The sequence below is a fragment of the Syngnathus floridae genome, chromosome 16 (assembly GCF_059516105.1).
Source record: "Syngnathus floridae isolate MCC-2025c chromosome 16, RoL_Sflo_1.0, whole genome shotgun sequence".
Classification (NCBI taxonomy): Eukaryota; Metazoa; Chordata; class Actinopteri; order Syngnathiformes; family Syngnathidae; genus Syngnathus; species Syngnathus floridae.
The window spans coordinates 3488335-3495883 of NC_142428.1; positions in this window are offsets into that span (position 1 = coordinate 3488335).

The window sequence follows — 7549 nt, forward strand, 5'->3', positions numbered from 1 at the left end:
CTGGAAAAACAACAACAATCCGCATCTGCCTGCGCCGTCTCTAAAGGGACTTTTATACTAAGATGTGGAACCCGAGTCAACTTTGGATGACTAGAATTAAATGTCCAACCTTGTTTTTACCGTCTGCCGCATTTATTTTTCCGAGCAAACAAGGTGGCTCCTTTAAAAAAAGAGAGCGAGTGTAGTGAGTGTTCAGCGCAAGGCTCAGCGCGCAGGTCATTACCGCACCGCAACGCGACTGATGTGGTCTGTTGGCTCTATTGTAAAGAACCACAAGGGACCAGGTTCAAAGCGAAGACCAGGGCCGGTGCTACAGTTTCCGTTACAGCGTCCAGCTACATGCTATGTGACATCGGCCAATAAGGAGACACGTCAGAACCTACAGCGCCGCATGACATCATGCGGTACGCTTTGCGGCGAAACATACAGTAGCACTTATTTCATTACTTTCACTTTAGAGTCGAACGAACTAAATAATGAATTGAATGAACGAACAAACAAATTAATGAACGAACTAACAAACTAAGTAATGAACGATGCGTCTGATTCGTTTGATTCGCCTGATGTGTCACTTGACCCTGTGCTTTCGCAATAAAAAATTTATTTAATTTTGCAATATGAACGAGATTCACAAAAAATATATAAATAGTGCCTTGTGAACGTAGCTAAACTGTTTTGGGTAACATTTTAAAGTGAACATTTCATAGCTGATTGGCGACGACTGACACACCTGAAGCGAAACACAATAAGCAAGCTAATACAACTTATATATCTTCATTTTATTTCTCGTAATCATACGACAATACACAAAAGAAAGCAGGGTGTCCAAAAAGCAACTTGGGTGGTAGCAAGCAGCTAGCACCGTGTGCGGCGGCGATATCAAGCACTTTGGAAAGATAACAGCTTCAGAAGAGGAAAGGCTCTCTCGCCTTTCGTGCCTGTTTTGGTGCGCTCCAGTGCACAGGAATGGATGTTTCTGGTTTCTTGTCGCCGTGCTGACCGAGGCTCAACCCACACCCAGGAGGCGCGTATAATTGTCGGTTGATGTAAGCGAGCCGACCGACCAAACCTAATCACGTGAGCCGGGATACGGCTAAAGATACACGCGTCGTCACAAATTTAATGTTTCAATAAACTCCGCGGACCGCTAAAAGCTACTTTAGACTTTATGAATGGCACACTTGACGGGGGCCCGGGGGAAATTACAGGCTCCTGGACATAAGCGCTGACCCGAATGGAGCCGGAAGTGTTATAAGGGACTTAAAAATGGCGGTGGTGGAGCTAGGTGGTGATGTGTGGGAGGTCACACTCTGAGGGATGGATGAAAAGGAACTCTCGGCTTTTGATCCTCGTGTTTTTCTCTCTTCAAGAATAGAAAAAGTCCAAATCTGATTAAAATAGAGGTGATTTTTTTTTTTTCAAAAGAGGTTTCTCTTCTAAGATGACGTGCACTTCAAGCAAGTCGAGCTGGTTTACAAAAGTCTTCCAAGTTTTCTAGTTTTGTCTCAAGTTTCATAGAATCAGAATAAAATGTCTTTTTTTTTTTTAAAATGAATGTACCGCCTTTGTAACTAGTATGATTTAAAGGTTAAGTGAATTCCGAATGGAAATTGGCTACTGACTCACAAATTCCTAGTTTTTTGGAAACCATATTGTGGAAAGTTTCGTGGAACTTGGTCTTTTAAAAACGCTCAGCTTTAATACCCCCCCTTGAAGTCCAAATGAAAAACTCCAAAACTGTTGAAAATAGAGCTGCGTGCCACCAGACGACGCTTTCCAGTTAAGCGAGTCGAGCGCGAGCTTATCGACGCCGTGATGATAAGTCTTGCTGCCACATTCGCGCCGAGCCAAGTTTATTTCGGAAACCATCTGACTCAGCTACTTAGGCAAGACAATATCAGATTTGCAGCAGCCAAAGACTCATTTAACTAAAAATACAGACCACTTGTGCACATAAAACAACTCTGTGTATGTGTGCAAAAAAAAAAAAAAAACAGCAACAAATAATCTTCCAAGCTGACTCAGTAGGGATTTGATGAAAATGATGGGATGCTTATGCTGCGGCCTATCTCGCTCCACTCGAACACCTCCGCCAGATTTACCGCTGACATATCCGCATTTACGCTTCCACTTAGCTTTTAGTGGAATCCTACTGCGTCCTGCCAATGCAACCGCTACCGATTAGTCAACTAGAAAAATCTTTTTTTTTGTCATGACACATGAAAATTCATCAAACCTGTCATGTGCTTTTAATCCATCACAGTAGTAAACAAGTGACTTGTTAATAGTGAAAACCTCACTTGGTGTTAATTGCACAAATGGAAACCCCCATGGAAGACTCTTTAAAAAAAAAAAAAAAAAGAAGTCATGAGGTGAATTACGGCTATTCCTAGCAGGGTGTGACGGAACTTACAAAGACACTTATTTAAAATTACACACATCAGAAAATTCAGAAAATTCCTCATCAAAATAGATGCCAGACGGTATCTGCTTCTTGTGGGATGGTTTCAAAGTCAAATTAAAACCGCCTCAATGAGAGTTCGGTGCCTAAGTGCGGCTCGCAGTGGCGTCTTGTATTTAGGGATAATGACAAATCCACAACACCAAATTTCACGTTTTGACTGCCAGTCAGTGTCGTCTAGTTCTCTACAAAAGCCAAAAAATGGGGAAAAAAAATAATTGCGTAGACATCTTCTGGTCCATTCTATTCCATTGGAGAATACAAAAACATACACTTATATAAATGAAGTCGTTGATATGAGATAGGTAAAATAGTTTTGTCCAAAAAACAAAACAAAATGATAACCCCCCCCAAAAATAGTTCAGCCATTTTGCAACAAACGGCAACAATGTGCATAGGAGTCATACGCCCACTGGATTTCGACAACAATAGCGGCTTTTTATGTAACAATAATGTTGATTCATTATGCGTGGGAAATGCGGTCGCTCCTCTCACCTCTCAAGGCAGGTAGTTAACGCTGCACCGCACAACTTTGCGGAGAGACAATATAAGCGCTTGTTGTCTTCATGCTCTAAAATTGGCTACCCCCAAATAAATGTCAGGCGTAGTGTACGTCGGGCGCCGCAAAATGTCAACCATAAATCACACATGCCATCTTTTTATTGTACAGTACGTCTGTCCCCTTGACGATGGTGAGTTCAGGGCCCGACTTTTATGGCTTCCAAAGGGGGCTGATGTGGGCTGTGTGCTAGAGTTAAAAAAGAACACAGTTTAAATATAGCAAAGGCAGCTGCATCCTAGCGTGATGCATTACATAATACGTTACAATTTTAATTTGTTCTGTCACTGATTAACAAACTCAAAGGGCTCTATATTTGTGCCCAAGTCTGGCGTGCGGCGTGGCGTGAATCTGCACATTGGCGAGCTAGACTAGTTTTTTTTCGCAGATGCACAGAGCAGAGAACACAGCCGACTTGTTTCAGAACCAATCGCAGTGGCTCCTCCCATTTCCCTTTTAAAATGGGGGCGTAGCTATAAATTGTCATCCATAGCTAGCTAGCTAGCTATCTTACTGCACATGTAAGAGGTACGAACGAACGAACGAACGAACGAACTAAACTAACTAACTAACTAACTAACTACAGATGCGATCCAGTATATCTAATGCTTGAGCTAAAGTGTATCGTTAGCCACTGTTTTAGCCACGCCCACCATATAATGATTTTACTACAAAATTTGACTACTTTAGCATATAGCACAGTTTAAACAAAAACACGAACATGGAAGGGTGGAATCGCACAAGGCCCTTCAGTTAATTTGGGTTTTATAGTCAAACATATTCCCCAAAAGGCGCGAGGTACTCTGTGAGAGAAGTGCCGCAACACAGAGGTGTGCGAAATTATTTACTGCGGTTGGAGGTGCAGTAGACCTTGGCGGCGCGTCAACAAAAAAAAAGCAAACACCTTTACCCAAAACATCCTGTACCTTCTCTCAGTCCTGTTTTCCCCCTTTTAATTAAATATCTGCCAAAATTCCTTCAGCCACTTGACCAAATTGCACTTGTAAAAATGAGGAAAAGAGGCTCTTCCTTTATTTTCATTTTTTGTTGCTCATCCAAGAAACATCCCAGAATAAACCGGGATGAGGACACAGGAAGAGGAGGTTCATTTCTTTTGGTTTGGGTTTTTGGTAGCTGTCTACCGAGCCAGACTTGATATTTACAGCCGAAGGTTCCAGTTTGGATGCAAAAACCATGCAGGCTACTGTCAGCTGTGTGACACAGCATGTCTCCGCCGATGTTTTTAATCCTTACTTGGGAGACCGCTTTGTTTTGACCACCATTTTTGGACAAAATAAACGTAGACAAAATGAACTCACAGGCTAAAATCGGATGTTTGGCAAAGAGACAAGACAAGCCGCCAAGTGTAAATTATAACCGTAAATTCAAAAAACAGTTGACGGCAACCAACGTGTGGAAAAATTAAACATCAGTTCGGGTGGGGTGGGGGCACTTAAAAAAGAGCCAACAGCAAATTTAAAAAGACAACAAAAAAATAGGGAGGTGCAGGAAAAATACAATTACAACTTCCAGACGCCCAGGATACTAATAATGTGCACATATTCTTATTTAATATATATTTTCTAATCTACCAAAGAGAAAAAAAAAATCCTTGTGCATTTTCACAAATTTAGCCAATCAAGGCGATTCTCATTCTGATCCATGATTTTTGTTTTTTTTTAATTTTAAAGAAGCTGCAGGACCTATCAACCAAATCTGCATGTTCACATCATTCATGGTGGTCAACTGAGATAATAAACACTTACTGGTGGTCTGCAGTCATGTTGCAAAAAATAAATAAATAATAAAGTCCCCAAAGAGGAGCTTAAGAGCTTGCCGTGTGTTTCTCATGGCCGGCCGAACGTCACCGAGCCATTGTGCTCTGTAATTTGGGTGCAGTGACCACGACGTCGGACCTGTACAAGCGAGGTTGGATCCACATGTAAGACTCTCCTTCCTCGAAACAATAATAACAGTAACGCAGCGGGTCAGGCGATGGATAAAGCACAATGACTGCTTATTGGAAGGTTGCTGACCTTCTTTGCCTTTCCGTAATGCAGGCGTCCCCAGGCGAATAGGCCGTCTTACCGTCTTTGGACATTTGACCTTTGATACCTTTGATGACATTTCCTAAAGTGTCCCAAATTAAGGAAAAGGTGAAAATTTACCATAAGCAGCCCTGTGAACTATTTGGGTCCGCACCAGTTACCACGGAAACGGTAAAAGAGTCAAAGTGATTCCGAGGATTTTTTTTGGAACATATTCTGCGATGTGTGCATGAAAAATGAACAGTATGTAAAGTTTCCCGGATTTGAGACTTTGAAGAAGTTTCCGCGGGTTTTATCCGACGCCGCTCTCTCCGCCGTCTTTTCCTGCGGCTACTATTTGTGGATTTCCAAACGGGCTCTCCAAATGTGGAAGACTGAGGTGCTGTGGTCAAGGAAGATTCTAATACAAGTTTGCTTTGCGGTCCATGTCCAGACAGGTTGAGTCAGACTCTGGAGCGTCACTTTAAATACAAAGTCCACCACGACCTGTTCCGTGACGCAGGGTGACTTTGTTATTGCAATGTTTCAAGTAATGTAACTTCAATAATACCATTACTCATTTTTATTTGTATTAAAGGCGGAATACTATGGAAACGTGATTTGTATGCAATTAGTTGAGTGCAATTTTGCTTACTTTTCATTTAAGTGGTTATATCCTGCTGTGAATAGTGACGCAACACTTGAACGGCACTACGATAAATAAGCGCGGTTACTTCAAAGTCCGTGGGAAAATCCGGGTTGTTTTTTTTAATTTAACGGTTGCAAATCTATATTTAAGAATTGTTTATTTTCTTAAAAAGATGAAGGGGTTTGCGACATGTCGTGCGTCGATATCATTTCATGCGGGCTGCAAATAAGCGGAATGGCAGAGTCTTCTGAAATGCCCAAATTTGAGGTTTCACACCTCCACAAAGGATTGGGTTGCTCCGTCCGTCCACCTCTTTTTACAAGGCAACTTTGGTGCGATTAAAAGAGTGAAAAGTAGGGAGTTAGGTGGCGCTGTGACGCGGAGGTGATATTTAACTTTCATGCACAGATCATTAAAAGTTGCCAGATGGAAAACGGAATTCATCTCAAGCCAACATTAGCTTCTTCTGACCACTTAGTGCATAGCGACTTTTCCAAGCCAAATCCCGGGGACATATTTTGTAAAATTGACTTTTCAATATTTGAATACAAAATCTTGGGTTGAGGAGGCAGGAAAATGCAAAACATGGCTGTATTTTTATTAAGAGGATTTTTTTTTTAAATCAGTTGGCCTTTGTATTCAGTAGGCAGGTATTCAAATGATCACAAAAGTTACATAAAGCCGTAATCTGTTTCCATAGCAACTAAGGTGACATTCAATTCCTCTTCCCATTCCCCCCGAAGCCCCTCACTCGCTTAATTGTGCACCGCAATCTCATATTTGACCTCCGCAGGGTGCAGTGCTTTGCTCCGTTGAAATCAAGCTAATTATATCCCGGCTAGCAAAGGCTATATTTTCCCTCTTTATTATCCCTCTCAAATTTGGCAACTGCGAAACACCCTTTTCCAAATTAAAGGTCGTAAAAATGCCAGAACCAAATATTACCAACAACAACCTAACATTTTTTTGCAGTATTTTGCAGTAAAAAGAAGGAAAAAAAAAAAAAGCGGCCTGGTTTTTCTGGGCTCACCCAAAATAAGATGCAGTGTGTCTGCTTTACAGCACACTTTGTAACAATATGGCGTTCAAATAAGGGCTTTTAAATCATTTGATGTCGCACTAGCTTGTAATTTGGAGAGCAGCTTCTGTGTTGTTGCTATGGTGATTCCTAACGACTTGCTTTTAGCGGTTTGTTCATGGCCGACCAGCCTGGACCACCAATGTGTTAGGGCTAGCATAAATGCTTTACTGTTCCGAGGTATTTGCAGAGCTCGTTCCAGCTTACAACAATGTACGATGGCGAGCCAGAGTGCAAAAAAGTTGCTTTAAGACAAAAGTAGTCCCTCACTCATGAGTTGACCCACCAAAAGAAGGCACGCCGGTAACACCCAGCAAAATATGCCATTTAGCTTTCAAGCAGCCATTTTAATGTCGTTTTTCCAGTTGTCTTACAAAGACAGACTTGTTACAGAATTTTTCAAAAAATTATCTAGCGCAGACAGTTTCAATTACCAACACGGAATTTGGTAGCCAAGTCTATAATGAGTAGACTCACAAAAACTCTTACGAACACGCAAAGTTGTCCATTTTGGTTACAGCCACCGACCATTTATGACCCACAGACCATATGCTCTCTTCTACCCCTTTCATGCTGAATATGACTTTTAGTTTAAAGGCATTTCGAATCCGAAGTGGTTGATATCAAACCCATTTTTTTTTTTCATTTAAACATGCGAGGGCCGGTGTTAAAATGTCTAATTATGCCCGACATGTTTTAGTCTTCTCCCACTTTCCCATGCCTTACTCGGCACTCTGTAATCAAGTCGCACGAGACGAAGCGTCACCGATAGAAG